Source organism: Gallus gallus, chromosome 3, assembly GCF_016699485.2.
Source record: "Gallus gallus isolate bGalGal1 chromosome 3, bGalGal1.mat.broiler.GRCg7b, whole genome shotgun sequence".
In the NCBI taxonomy this organism is placed as follows: domain Eukaryota; kingdom Metazoa; phylum Chordata; class Aves; order Galliformes; family Phasianidae; genus Gallus; species Gallus gallus.
The window spans coordinates 55,524,940-55,540,502 of NC_052534.1; the positions used below are offsets into that span (position 1 = coordinate 55,524,940).

Below are 15,563 nucleotides of genomic sequence, written 5' to 3' on the forward strand. Positions count from 1 at the left end.
ACAATGCTGTCTCCTGAAAAGAAGCAGTTGAAAAGGGTTTGGAGATCACGAGAGAACCTCAGTTCATATGAGAACAGCAGCTCAGTGTTCTGCTCACAGTTCTGCTACAACACTGCTGGGCTGGTATTTCAAAGAGCAAGTTTTCTCTTCTAAAACAGGCAAGGTGATGGAGCACATCTTGCAGGCTTCCTCTCCCTTCAGCAAGTGAATTAACCAGAGCAGAGCCTGGCTAATGATGCCTATTTCTGGCACAGAGTGGCTTAATCATTTCCAAGAGAGCACAAATGCTTCCATGGAAGGGGGCACAAGGCTGTCTCAGCTTTGAATGTGCTATGACCTCTTAGGAGCACGCTGTTTAGAGAGATGGAGAGATGCTAAACTTCATAAGATGTAAGTACTTGTGCAACTGCACTACAGATGTGTAGGCGTGTGGAGCAGTGCATGGTTATGTGCAAGTTGAAAGAACACTTCTCTGTTCATGAGAGGCACTGTGAAGCACTTAATTACTATAATGATGCGGCCTATGCAAGTCCCCATGGGAGCAAAAGACGTCTGTCAGAGTAAGGCTAAGAAGAGCTATCTCCTGGTTTCAGAGAAATGAAAGTAATTATGGACCATTTACTATGGCAAAGTAAGGGCACGTTCATTCAAAAAGCACTGAACTTGTCCATTTAACTCCAAGTTCCTAAAATAATAACACAAAGATTATACTGCCATTCTAGTAATTCAATTTTCTCCTCCTTTGGGAACATTGCATATTACAGTGCCAGCTTACCCTCTGCTACAGAGAGATTTGTTGTTTTTCTACAGTTTTGGCTCCCTCAATACAGAAGTCAGGCAGAAGTAGCATTTTCTGCAGCTGCAAAATAACATTTTCAAGTGTTTATTTAATAAAACGGAAATTAAAAAAAAACATTTCCTAATCTGGCCTTAGATTTTAAAAATGAACTTCTCTGTACTGACTTGGCTGGAGTGAGTTACTGTGTTTACCTGCTGAAAATGCAAGCTTTTGTCCTCAGGAGGAATGCCAAAATATTTGTTGATAGAAATAGCTGAATGTAAACCTTGGATTCTGTTTGGGATTCTTGTGCTGAAATATCCATGTTTTCACATGAGTGCTTGTTAGTTGAGGGTAGATAATTTCAGTCCTTCTTAACTGTTGTATTCAGTTGCCTTTTTACACAGAGATACTGGAGCCATGTAGAGAACATTGAGTAACTATGATAAGATAGTAGTGGAAATTTGATTAGGAAGTTGTCTCCTTCCTGTGCTGTTTTCTTACCAGAACTGCAAAACCTCTGAGAGGAGGGGAAGGGGTAGTTTTGTAGCCCGTAAATATATTTCTACAGAAAGCTAACAATTTTTTTTAAATCATAGAATCTTAGAATGGCTTGGTTTGGAAGGGACCTTAAGGATCATCAAGCTCTAACCCCCCCTGCCTCAGGCAGGGCCACCAACCTCCATATCTAATACTAGACCAGGCTGCCCAGGGCCCCATCCAACCTGGCCTTGAACACCTCCAGAGTTGAGGCATCCACAGTCTCTCTGGGTAGCCTGTTCCAGCACCTCATCACTCTCACAGTAAAGAACTTCTCCCTGATATCCAACCTAAATCTTCCCTCCCTCAAGTTAAAACCATTTCCCCTTGTCCTACCATTATCTACCCTTGTAAAGGGTTGACTCCCCTCCTGTTTATAGGCTCCCTTTAGGTACTGAAAGGCTGCAATGAGGTCATCCCGCAGCTTTCTTTTCTCCAGGCTGAAAAAGCCCAGCTCCCTCAGCCTGTCTTTGTAGGGGAGGTGCTCCAGTCCTCTGATCATCTTTGTGGCCCTCCTCTGGACCCTCTCCAACAGCTCTCTTGTCTTTCTTGTACTGGGGACCCCAGATCTGGATGCAGTATTCCAAATGGGAGCTCAGCACTTTGGTGTCAGCTCTGCTTCTTCACATGCACGGTGAAGATTTCTTTTGTGCATCATATGTGTCTTTTCTGCTTGTTTATGACTTGAATCATATGGCATGAATGAAAAACAGTATCCTGCAACAGCCACGTGCACATATTTCTTGACTGCTCAAACAGGAATTTGTTCCATTAGTGCTCTGTAATTCTTCTCAATCACTTAACTCTTGTGGGAAGCTTCAGACTGCTTTCTTTCTTGGTGAAATGATTTGAAACCTTTTGCTTTGCTTTTAAACAATATATGTGTGTATGTGCATGAGCCTTTAGATGTGTAGCATTTATACAGTGGCGCTCTGGTAAGAAGGATGAGCAGATTGATTCATGTGCTTCCAAAGGGAATCTTGCCCTGGTCTGAGACTTTGCCTTCCTGATCAAGTTCTTTCCATGAACAACCCAAAAGAAAAATAGTTTTGATTTGTGAGCTCTTTAGAGCACAACCTGCCGTTTATTTGTAGTGCTTAGTACTGCAGGCTCATCTAAATAATTCATTTCCCTTATTTTAAGAATAAGGGTCAGAGGCGGTCACATTCTTCTCAGCTGAGATACACTGATGTCCACTTGTGATCAGCTGATGCTTCGGTCCTGTTTTTCAGTCCTCCTCCCTATGATTCCCTTTTCTTTTCCTCCCTGGGTCTAATCAATATCACTGTTTCTGGTGGGATTAGAATCAGGTCAGTAGGAATAAGAGGTAGTGACGGTAGGCACGTGCTTTGCTAATCATTGTATCCCGCACTTTGCCTGAGGGGCATGGTTTTTGATCACTGAGCAGAAAAGTATATCTCCAGTCGCTCTTTGTGAGGTTTGGCTAGATTATTGCAGTTTATGGAGTTTGGACATGAAGGTTAGAATGTTCCATGCATGATTAAAAAAAAAAAAATCAGCAAGAGGTTGCATTTCTGTCTGTTTTTAACCTATGCTTAATCTTTCTCTTCCTCTTAATATTTGGCAATGAGCAATGCACTTAGATTCACTTGCTGTTTTGCTACGAGGTACAATTTCTCACTAGTGTTAGTTACTGATATAAATTATTTAATGGGCATAGTTGTGCTTCAGAAACAGCACTTTTAGCTGGGCTGTTATGTTCTTGGACAGACATAAAAAAGATTACTTTCTGAGGAAACTGTTGGAAATATTCTGTATTTAAACATCAAAATTGTAAGACTTGAATGTGGAAGAAAATGTCATTGTGTTCTAGTAATATTTACTCTAATGTCCCATTTGAATTGCCTGTCAATGATACATAGCGAAATCTCATCTCCAACTGAGATACAGCTTGGAAATACCAGTTTCTAAAGAATCCCTGAGGTTTCAAGTATAACTTTGATGAATAATCCTGTGATTGGACTATTTTTTTCTGGCATACTTTTTCTCTGCAACATCTATCTGCTTTTTATATTTTTATACTAGAAAAGATGAATACTGGTTATCTACTTTTTGAACTTCATTCAGAGGTCTTCCCATCTTCAAAGCAGTATATCAAATTTAGCTAATTAAGCCTCTTTGCACATTTTACATCTAGAAGTGTGGAGCACTTTTCAGTTTGCTGCCAAGGCAATTTACGGACAGAATATAATTTAATACCTGCAAGACATACTCTTCAAAGGCTAGCAAGGCTGTTCTTTTGCCTTGTACAGCCATATCCTGAAGGGTTTGGGTAGTCTCATCAGAGAAGACAATCTTTTTGGAGTCAGAGAAGACAATCTTTTTGGAGGGGGAGGCAGAAGATTTCCATCTTAAATAATCTTGCTTATTGCTTCCTTTGCTTGTAATGTTTATGTGCTCGCCAAGCATCCTGGAAAATGCTCACTGCTGGAATTCAGGGCCGGGCTGTGTACCCTGGCTGCTGTGCCTCTCATAGGAGTGAGTTGGAGCAGAGCTGAGATATTAAGAGCAAGAGTGAAAGCTTTCAGTGTGTATTATTGGGAAGACAAACTTCTTTAATTAAGGCTCTATTTGGGTAGCTCTTGTTTTGCTACAGGTGGCTCTTGTAGGCCCATTTATATACCTCAAAACCATAAAGCACTAGTATTTACATGGTATTTACACACATTCAAAGATGTAAAGAAGACAGAATTTAAGTGAGAGTTAGACTCAGAAGAAACTCAGAAGAAAAATTACAAAAAAAAAAATAGAAAAGAAAAGGAAGGAAATAAAGGTTTTGCAGGTTTTGGTAATTTTTGCCTTTGAAAGTGCTCAAATCAACAGTGGATTATTACCTGAATACAGAAAAAAGTAACAGCTGAGTTACATCCATGCCCAGGACAGAAAAATCTCTGAAATCTACAGCAATATTCTGAGATGTATTGAATTTTCAGTTGAATTTCACTGCTTTTAGTGGTGCTCAGTTTATTCGGCTTAAGGAAGCAGCCACTAAGGGCTGGACTTATACTTCACAGAACTGCCAAAGGGATACTGTCAGATTTTGATTGCTTTTGAAGAAGCTCTTTTCCTTGAATCTAAGTCAGATAATTTTGGTGATTAATTCACAGTATTATACTACTTAGTTATTCTCATGCTTAAATTTAAGAAATGAGATTGTCCTCAAAGCTGTGACTGTGCATGGACTAATCTCTTCCTGGTTAGAACAGCAGGAGCTTTAGGCATGCCAAATCAGGATTGTGCTCTCTTATCTAGCCTGGAAGTTGCTCAGGGTTTCACAGACCTTGTATGAAATCTGTTTTCTTTTTGGATGTGGCACTGAGCAGTTTGTCATATTTTGAAAGTAGGATAGAATCAGAGAATATCCCAAGTCAGAAGCAACCCACGTGGAGCCAGTCCTGGCTCTGCACATGACCACCCAACACGTACAGGCTTCATTTCTGAGCCTGCAGACCATAGAAAGTGGAAAAGACCTCCATTTGAAATGACAGGAAAGAGAGTAACTCTTATTTCTCTGTAGGGGAAGACTGATCCATAATTATACACTGTTAATGGGTAAGTGTGAAGAAGGAAAGTACTCTCCAGTCCTAGGGAGGACTTTGCAGTCTTTTTTTCTTCCGACATTAACGGATGTCTCTGTACTGCTAGGGACAGCACTGCTCTGATTGAAGGAACAGAGTCACAGAGCTCAGTCTGGTCCCGCAGAACTGGAGGCACTCAGCCTATTCTCATTACTTTTCCATCGATCATCACTATAGGAAGTTTGGCTGAGCACAGGTTAAATCTGCAGCTCCAGCTCTTAGCTCTTCAGTCAGAGACAATTCTCCGGTGTAGTGAGTGGGGACAAAGGTATAAAGAGAGTCATTAGATGTTGTGACCAAAGTATTGCTTAAAGGTGACAGTATTTGCAAGATCAGTGTCTGCCTCATTTTCCCCTTTGCTTCCACAAGCCTCCAGAAGGTTAATGCAGTTCATGTTTTCAGACAACGGCCAGAAAGCACAGCACTGCAGCCTTTCCTCAGGATATATCCAGTGCAGGGTAATCTTTATAAATACTGTGTCCTGAACTGGGAGGTGAGGGTCACATCGCCACACATGGAAATGAGAAACCTTTCCCTGCACTTCTTGTAAATGTCAGAACTAAGTGATGAGCTTTGCAAGAGGTGAGGGGAATCTCCCCATCCTGCCCATGGACCTTTTGGCACCTCATTGTGGAGCGTGAAGCCCATTCTGCTTTGTGTGATAAAAGAAGTACTTCTATTTCTGCCTCTTGGCACCACTGTCCCCCTGTCACAGGTTCACAGTGATAAAAGGGCTGTCAGCTCCTTAAACTGGGTGGCTGTGGCCACAACTGCTCTTTGTCCCATTGTTGTAAGGCAGAGGTGGCAGTCCGGGAATGAGGAGTGGCTCTGCTTGGTAGCAACCTATTCGTGATATGTTCCCATCTTTTCTTGAGAAGAAATGTGAGTAGGGTCATAGACTCCTTCCTCAACTACACCCTAATTACCTTGAAATTACAGTTTCCAAGGGGGCACTGCTCTTGTTCTGTGTAATTTAAAATGTATTGCTCTATGCTATTTTTAGGGTGGTACTTTCTATTGTAAAATGTTTCCTCCACCCATAATTCTGAGTAAGATGTGGCGTGGTTACAAAGAAATGCTGGCAGAGTTAACATCCTGGGGGATCTGAATGTGCTCCCCTGCAAATGGAGGCATAACTTCAGGCCATAACTTCAACTGTAGGGCCTCCCTTCTGCCATGCTAGGGCTGGGAAGAAGAAACACATTCTCAGTGTGGACAGAAACTGCCAGGAAAAGCAGCAGCAGTTGTGTTGTTGCCAAGAACCAGTTGTCTACCTTATCCACTTCGTGTCCCTTGAGAAAAAGGCATCAGGCATCACCAGATTTCGGCCTACGATGCTGCTGCGGTCCACGCCTGCCACAATAGAAGGCTCTGCAGCTTGTGACTGGCTCTGAGGTACCCAGTAAGGGGAAAGAAAATTACTTCTGTCACTGTGACAGGATTGTAGATGGACACACAGACAATTGTTCTATACAGCATGATTGCACCAGGGTCTTTGCAGTCTACAAGGAAACTGCTTTAACACCTGAAGCACTATGTATCTTTTGCTAGGGCTTGTGATGGTGGTTAACCACTGAAGTGTGTGTATAAGCACTTGTACTTTTCCTCAAATCCCATTATCTGACAATTTTCTAGAGTACCCTGGACCTCATTTTATGCTGCTTTAGCTCCTCTGAGAGTTTAGAGGTAGAAGTTTGTAAGTAAATAATATCCCTGATTTTTGCACCCTATTGAGGAACTGGGAACACAAGCCTGTCTCATAATAAGCACATTTCTCCTGTAATTAAGCTGGACAACAGTAAATGTGAAGACTGCTTTCCTATAAGCCCGTCATATTTTACTGTGTCCCCATCCACCTTCAATCATGTTTGGGGTGGTAGGAGTTTGAACCACAGATTATACCTTTTGGCAGAGTTTCCTTGGCTTACACTGCCTTTCTGACTTGTCTGCGTTCCTTGGGGTAGAACAGAAAGGGTCCAACCAGGATGCAAGCTCTCTGGAGTCTCTTTTAATGCTCTCACTCAGACTTTTGTGTCTGCTGGCACTGTTGAAGCTGAATGGACTCACGGGTGCATACTCATCAAAGGCTCTAGATGGACAAGGCAAGATGTTAATACTGTTTAGACAGCAGCTTCTTACATCACCATTTTCCAAGTACCTGCTTAGCTACCATGTAAAGCTGTAGTCTCCAAAGACCCACTGTCATCTCTACGTTTAACATCAAAGTATTCCAGGTCCCTCAAACCTTCAAGTGTGTGCCTAGAAGTACTGCTACTTTATCCTTATATCTGAAAAAAACAGTTGTACAAAAATGATATGAATGTCCCTGATAAAATTTTAATTTACTTGTGTTCCCTAAAGGTAAACTGTGACAGAGCAGGAGAGCTGAACTCTAATTTTCTTGCTCTCCTAGGACTGCATGCTCAATATATCTAATGGGACCTAAATGCAACTTTTAATAGAAATCTCTGCAGTAGTCAGAGTAGGAATCCAGACTGGCTCTTCTCCTGTGCTGAGTGATTTTGTTCAGTTTCTCTGGACTATTACTGTATACTCAGGACCACAGGTTTTGCTTAGGGAGTCGGCATCTAGGAGTGGAGAGTTACTATGCCTACACTGCACAGGGCTGTAGGTCTTTGCGTGACTTCTTGAATGTTTTTTTTGAAAGGTTAAAGCTGAAAGGAGAAAATGGTGTTATTATCAAGGGAAAGAAAGATCACACTTTTCCTATCACTGTGTATCTGATTGCCTGCTCTCTTCTTCCTCTGCCCTGCCCAGAGTATGAATAGGGAGTTCGGAGGTGTTTCCTGCAGGCCAGCTGCAGCATCACTACTGGAAAGTCTCAGCCGCAAGCAAAGAACACAGGCCAGATTGAAAGTGATGACTTGCTGGTGACTGATCTCAGCTGATGGGGGAAAAAATGACTCCTCGGTGAACTGGGCCAGCTCCCAGAAAAAGAATCCATTGCTTTGGAAAAGAGATTAATGAAGTACATTCAGCAGATCTGCTGGCCAGTGGACAGCAGTTTGTACTGCAGCCACCGGATGAGGCGTTTTGTTGTGTCACCGGATTATTTATATCTTCCGTTGACCAGCACGTTGGTTTCCCTAAAGCAGAGTGAGTGTATGATTTGCTATTTTTTATTCTTTATTAACTTCTAAATATAAATTCAGCCATGAAGGACATGTAGAGCTGATTGATTTGTGTGGGTTGGGAGGAGGCTGGAGGAACTCCCCAGCAGAGATCTCCTCTACATCCCAACTTTCACAGACTTTTGAGCCAAGCAATGAATTTCTTTTTCTGCCTGGTTGGTGTTTATTCAAGGAATAGTTTCCCTTAGTTTGCAGAATTAAGATCATTTGATATCTCTTCTCTCAAGCACCACAAAAAAATTTTACCCATAAAAGCATTTGCAGTGCTGTGTGTGTTCCAGATTTTTGCTTGAGCAAGCATATATTCTGATATTTATAAGCCTCTTTGGCAGTAAATAAGTGAGAGGGGAGACCTAAGATTATGGGATATTTTAGTAGTGTTGAACTGCAAAGTGAAATCTTCTTGAACAAAATGTGCTGATAGTTAAGTAAAATTTATTGGGAGAGGGAAGACATCATAGTTCTTTTCCTTCTGCTCTTGACAATTTTCTTTCAGTCTTGTATTAAGTTATATTTTGTTCTTATTCAATTTTCTTTGTTTGATTGAATTTACACGTGTATAAGTCTAATATTTATACAAAGAAAAAAGAATGGATGAAACAGCTCTGCTACTTTTGTAGAAGTTGATTAATGTCAAAACAAAAGGGAATATTATGTTTTCATTGTGGCTTTATATACCCATTTAAGCTGTGCTAAGTGTATGGCTGGAGAGCCCCCCTAATTTTAATCCAGGATCTGCAAAAAATTATTTTCTGAGTCTTTCCTGTGCTGCTACCAGAGATGTTTTCCAACCAAGGAATTCTCTAATTTTTATCAGAACAAGGAGGAGATACTGGTTTCTATCTCATACCCCACTGATCTTCATTAGACCACTGGAATCAGTGTCTTCTGCTAAAGACAGTGAAAGACAATGTTTTAAAATCATAAATAGGAATTTAAAATAGTTACCTAAAGCTCATCAATTTCTTGAACCATATTCTAATATCCAAAACTTTTGTTCTTAGCTTTTTATCATGTTATTCCTGTATCCTTTAATTTACCTCTGCAAATTTGAAATAGAAGCATTGAAACTTTAGCAGGAAAATTGCTTCAATGGGGGACCCATGTCCCCGAAGTTTTAGTTTGGTTTTGGAACCGATCCTGATGTGATTTAATTTGAAACGCCATATTTTTGGAAATCTGCCTGTAATTGATGTGAACGTGCGCCTGTCTAAATGTTCAGGCACCTCTAAGTGACAAAATATAATTCTATTATGTGGTGGCTTTTTTTATTTTTATCTTAGTCTTCCCTCGATAGGATGAGACTTAAACTAGTGCCATTTAAGTGGAAGGTGTATGATATTCACAGTCATATAAGACTTGACTAGTTTAGACTCTGGACTATCAGGCTTACAGATTGGCTGGAGAAAGGCAAGCTTAGATACCATAAGTAAAAGAAGCACAGCAGTATGAAAGAAGAATGTAGGGAAAAGCAATAAACATTTTATCTGCTGAAAACAGAGGAAGACTACAAGTTACAATTGATTTAACAGAAAATGTTTCGTTAGCAGAGCCAAAGCAGTTTTCCACTCATGCGTACCTATTTGAAAGTTTTCAAAGATAGCTTAGTTCAGCAGAATTAAAGCAGTGTTTTGGAACCACTGTGAAGTAGCAGTTATTAAAATGGTTCGGTCTTTTTACTTATTTTATATTATTAAAAAGGATATTTTCTTTTACATGGAAAGCACTGAAGTAAATACTGATCCATCTAGGAAAATGCTATAGACAGTGCATACTATTTTTTTTCCAGCTATACTCTTAAAGTATACTACTTGCTGTTGGGTGTCAAGGAAAGACATCTGACACTCTTCTACCAGGCATGGTCACTGAAAGGGATGGGATAATTGGAAGGTGCAAAAGCCCAAACGCACTTCAGCTCAGTCATGGGGACACTCTACTGGGGAAGAGTTTTCCTTCCAAAAATGTAGTCCAGGACCAGCCTTCAGAGCATTTCTAAAGCAAGTGATTTAGAAAGGCTGATACTTCTGAATACAGTGAAAGAATCTTTGTATGATATAAACTTGCCTGTGACATTCAATTCAGACAATAATTTCTCCTCTCATATTCTGTCTTCATCAGTATTTTTTATTTATTCTTTCCCACATATCTATTTCTTTTTTTCTTCTGGCTAGTTGAGGTTATTTCTCTGCTTTCATTGGACAAGACAATGCCATATTTGTTCTTTGCTCTACAGGGCTCTGACAGAAAATGAATTCATATTGTTCACATGCAGTAAACTATAGGCTTATGAGGATGAATGAGATAACCTGATTGTCATTAACATTTGCACAATACAGTCTATTAGGTGTTATGTTTTGAAGGGGATGAGATTTCCTTAGCAAGGTAAAGATGTTTTCATTGTAGATTGAGTATCTGCTCCATAGTGTCGTCTTTGGTCTAGTGTACAGGAAGGCAATCTCTTGTTTATTCTGCAATGCTAAGCTGTTTGTTAGAGCATGCTGTAGACTCATTGCCTTTGTGCTGCTTATCAGAGCTAATAAAGACTCGATGCGGTCTGCTGAGCAAACAGAAGGAGCATTAGCTCTTAGTAAAACAATTTAATTCTGAAGCTTCGAATCTTCATTTAACAATCAAAGCACGCTGCCTTTCACCAGAAGCACTGTGCCACAGATTGTTGCCATAGCGGTTATATTGCATTAGAAAAGTAAGTTTGTATGCTGAATTAACCACAGATTTATTTTTAAACAATATTCTGACTGACCTTAGAGGACAGCTTGAATGCTTTACTTCAAGTATATGCCTAAATATCTCTTTGGAGTCAAACAATGAAGTCTCAGAGAAACTATTATGCCTTAAGACAAAATCTTTAATTTCGCTGAGTCAAGGTGCCTCTTCAATAGTCTGTGGCAATAAAGAATGGGAATCATAATCTGGCATACAAAGATAATATCCTGAAGCTAATGATTGCTTATTTCAGTATTGTATATCGAAACAGTAGAAAATCAGGAGATGTGCTGGGATACAAATATAAAGTCACAGTTACCATATACTATATGAAAAATAGTGAAATGTTGCACAATTCAAGAAAGAGCATGACAGTTGTTTTCATAAAAAAGTCTTCTTTGTTTGTCCTTATCAACTTTGTTCTTATGAATAGCTTCACCATGGTAAGTAATGTTGTCTTGGGTTTAAGCCATCGGCAGTTTGAAAATGATGAAACCCTGCCCAGATGGCCCTGATGAATTAGTGGTCATTGCCTCACACTTTCAAATACCTTTTTCCTAGTACACAGGCTACTCATATACAAGCCAATATTACCAGGTAATTTTTTCACGATTTGAGCCTAGGCTTTTGTTGTCTATTACTTCGGAAGTCTCTGTTCATCTTGGCCTTGTCTTCGTGCTGAGCTGGATAAGCATTTCTTTATCAGCTCCTGGCTTATCTTCTTCCTGCTCTGTTCACCTGGATCCAACATTTATCTTCGAAAGTGGATTAAACAGGAAAATACCACTGTTACTCCTAGGGTAAAAGTGTTAAATGTAGGCACTACCAAGTGTAGTACTCTGTAGCACTTATGCAGATTAGCTGCCTGTGCATTCTCATTTCCCCTCAGGTAGAGTTGATATATACTGGGCAATAGATGGTCCTTCTCAATATGTAAATTGACTTAAAGCTGGTGTTGTACTGCCTGACTTGCCCTTCACGTGGAATAGAAGAAATATCTAAATGCTCCTGTATACAAAAAAGCTGTCAAGAGATGTACAAAGGGGCAGCCTGGCTTTTTGGAAAGCATATCCCTCAAGGTAGGATGTAAATGCAGAAATAAAGGTACCTATTAGAAGGTGTCAGTTGTGTTGGAAATAGTCAGGCAACCCAGAGACAAGGACAGAAAGTGGGAGCTGATCCTGTTCCTGCTGAGATTTCTGGGAGAAATGTTCCTGGATTTCAGCAAGAACAGTCGTGCTGGATGAATGTGCTTATCTAGAAATAAAACCCAGTTTTCCAATAATTTTTTTTTTCTATCAGAAGTCCAATATGTGGGAATTAATTTCTAAAATAAGGATTGGAATATCAGCTATGATCTAACTTAATAGCTTGAGGGTATGCAAAGCACCCTACAAATATTAATGAACTAATCACCCAGCAGACTTCTGGGGTGAGAAAAATGTGATCTCCGTGTTACAAATGGGAAACTGGGGCACAGAGAAGATCAAAGATTTAGATAAGCCCTTTGGTTCTGTTCATAATTAATACACTTACCATGTACAAAATTAGCCAGTTAAAAAAAGAAAGTGATGTAGAACTGTTAGCTACAGAAGTCAGAGAAACTGTTTTATTAAGCAATTATATAAAAAAATGAACAGATCTCCAAACCTTTCATCTCTGAGTATAAATCATGATTTAGGGGCATCAAATCAGCTTCTTTTTCTCATGGCTGATCTTGTTTTCCATCCTCTTACGCTTCTCAGGTGCCAAAATAATGAAGTGATGTTATAAAATCCTGAAGAGAACAGAACAAAGAAACAAATGTGCTCAAAAGAAATCTTGACATTACCACGTGTTACACTAAAATTGATTAGATTAAGGATCTTGCACATCATTTTTATGGGCTTTATATGGGCTTTACAGCAGCATAATTCCACTGCCTTTAGCCTAGTACCTCCTGATTTATACTAGTGTATGTGAAGTTGGGCTGTACTTGTAATTTGATTCCATGTATGCAGCTTTCAGCTGGAATTTTTCTCATCCTTCATGAAGGTTACACGTAGTCCTGGCTACCACCATTCAATGGGAGCTTGCCAGGATGGAATAGGGCAAAGGATGACTTTGTGTACCTCATGTAATCCAGTCTGTAGTTACTTAGTATGATATTTTTCTTTATGATGGTTACATGACAATGCTGAACAAAGATTAGATCTGAAATATTTCAGCCTTCAGGGTCCATTTCTTTGTTGTTTGAGAAGACTTTTCTACTTTGTTCTCAAAAGACCTTCCAAATTCTATGTGACCATGCAGTAATTATGTATACAGACTGTATACAAACTATAGTTTTCCAGAAAGTATTTGCAGTTGAATGGAAAAATGTTTAGTAATGGGATAAAATTAATGTTGTATCAGTGAGGAGAAATGAGATCAAACACAAGTGTGTGCTAGTTCCTACCTGGTTATGCATTATCAATTTTATTTGTTCTGAAATATATTTTCATTTCTCACTAAAAGGATGTGGGAGAACAGTTACTGCTAATTCTTTCAAAAATATATTCCTTCCTCACTAGCACTCTCCTTACAACAAGAGAGAATTTCCCTGTTGGAGATCCTCCTCTCATCCATGCTATGGGGTTAACCCTGGAGTCCTCATTCAGACAATATTCAGACAATATTCCTGGAATATTTCCCCAGGCTTTGAGAAAAGCCTGAAGATCTAGCTTTTAAGTTTATAGGGAGTCTTTCTTCTTTCATTTACAATGGTGCTGTATTAGTAATGCTTAACTTCAGTACTTTGACTTTTAATTTGAAACATGGCTATTAAGGTGATAAAGAAAGGTACTGCTAGTGTGCTGGAATGCCCTCAATAGTTTCGAGAGGTACTACATTTCTCCAATGTTCAGTATTTTAGTGCTCTCCCATAAATTTTTATCTCCAAACGTAAAAACTAACTCTTTCTGATGGGAATAATGAAATCTTTAACATGGATATTATATGTTCCTTATAAATTAATTTTCAGTTTCTGTTCAGTTATCAGGATATTTCTGTTACCCATTTTGGTTTTATGCTGCTCTTATTGAAGCTATGATAAAGACATTGCGATTTCAAATGGTCCATTCAGCACATCTGAGCAAAAATAAACAATCCTGTGCTGATCCTGATTGCATCTAAACCTGCTGCAGTCTCTGATTCTTGAGGAGCATCCCTTCATGTGCAGGCTGCATGCTAAGTACATCTTTGTGGGATTCAGTGACTGGTAGGACCGGTTCTCAACATCTGTTATTCACAGATGGAAACCCACAAGGAAGGTCTAGTTAGATATTTCTTGAATTTCAAGTAGGTAGGAACACCCTGGTTAAAGGCATGTTTTTCACTCAAGCTATTATTTTATATTACATGTATCTGGTTTATCAGATGATCTGTATAAGTATCAGGTAACTACTCCTGCTTTGCTGGTGGAACCACTTATTTGCCATGGCAAGCACAGCTGTCTTCCAGCCTTTGAACCAGATTAGGACCTCAGTGCCCTTGTTGCTATTTGGTTATCTTATTCCCTTGGCTAGCTGTTTTTTCATTCTGGTTCTCATTCTTCCTGTCTGTAAACGATGACAATATCAAGACAGAATTGCCTTGGGATAAGAGATATCAAAACATGCATGCAAAGCTGATTTCTACATTAGGAACCTCAGCCTTGACATTTGTCTACTTTCTTTGCTGAAAGTCCTTACCATATTTCTGGAAGGTTACTTACTTCAATTTCAAGATTAATGCACTTCAACTCAAATTAAACAAGCCAAAACTCACACACACACACACACACACACACACACAACAAATCTGGACTGCTGTGCTATAGGGGTACTTGCCCCCTTGTGCCTTCCAGTCCCCTGCACTTGTCCCTCTAATGTACCATGGACTTTCTTTGTGAAAGAAAGGGGAATAAGAGGAAAAGAAAGAGCACGACTGACTTCTTCTGAGTTGTACCTTGGAACAGGAACTGGATGGGCCAAGGAGTGCATTCCGATGTGGAAGCTGGGCAGCTATCCTGTGCCTAGGGAAACATAGATTCAGTGCGGTCTATGGTGGCAATCCCAGAATTGGCATTGTCAAACCTTACTCATCTTCCTCTCAGTTGGTAATAACAATTTACTGAACATGGAGAAAGGTTGTAGTCCCCATCAACATCTGCTGACAAAATGGGTTGCTCATGTGCTGAACTGTAGCTCATCAGGACAGGTGTAAATCAGCTTTTGAGTTACCATCAGCACCAAAAGAACAGTTAGTTCATAAAGTTGTCTATGCTGAGCAATTTCGCTTTTACTTTACATTAAAAAAAGAGAATTTCTTCCCAGTTTTGTAGCTTTCTACACTTGTAGAACAGGTATTTTGGAATACAGTACCTCTTTGCTATAATTAGTTTGAGACAGGTATACTTCAGTATTCCAAAGCTGATGATAAACATGAGGATAATTGGCAATATTTGATATTATTCTCTAGGACTTTGGGATCATCCAGTAACTTCTGTGTCACTGTTGCTTTTGTGTTGGTATTTCTTTTTATTTATTTATTTATTTTCATGACTGGCCAGAAAAAAACCTGAGTCCATGAATGAAATGAGAACCAAGGTCTAGCAGGCAAAGGGTAAGAGCTCAGCTGCCACTCGCTGAAAAAATTCATGCCTTCCACCTCAGCTGGCTGCCCAGAGGCAGCAGGTGAGAAGTGATGAGGGATGGAGGTCCCACTGACTGCTTCGGGATGGCAATGCTGCTTCTGGTGCTGAGCTGCAGC

At 39.8% G+C, this 15,563-nt stretch overlaps 1 long non-coding RNA gene across 1 annotated transcript in view; it reads left to right on the forward strand.

The window, feature by feature from the left end:
- The first annotated feature begins 1,786 nt into the window (after nucleotides 1-1,786).
- Nucleotides 1,787-15,563, forward strand: part of LOC112532123 — a 29,478-nt gene continuing 15,701 nt past the window's right edge. Inside the window, exon 1 of the long non-coding RNA XR_005858612.2 lies at nucleotides 1,787-8,034. This is a non-coding gene — a long non-coding RNA (uncharacterized LOC112532123). The remainder of the gene's footprint in view (nucleotides 8,035-15,563) is intronic.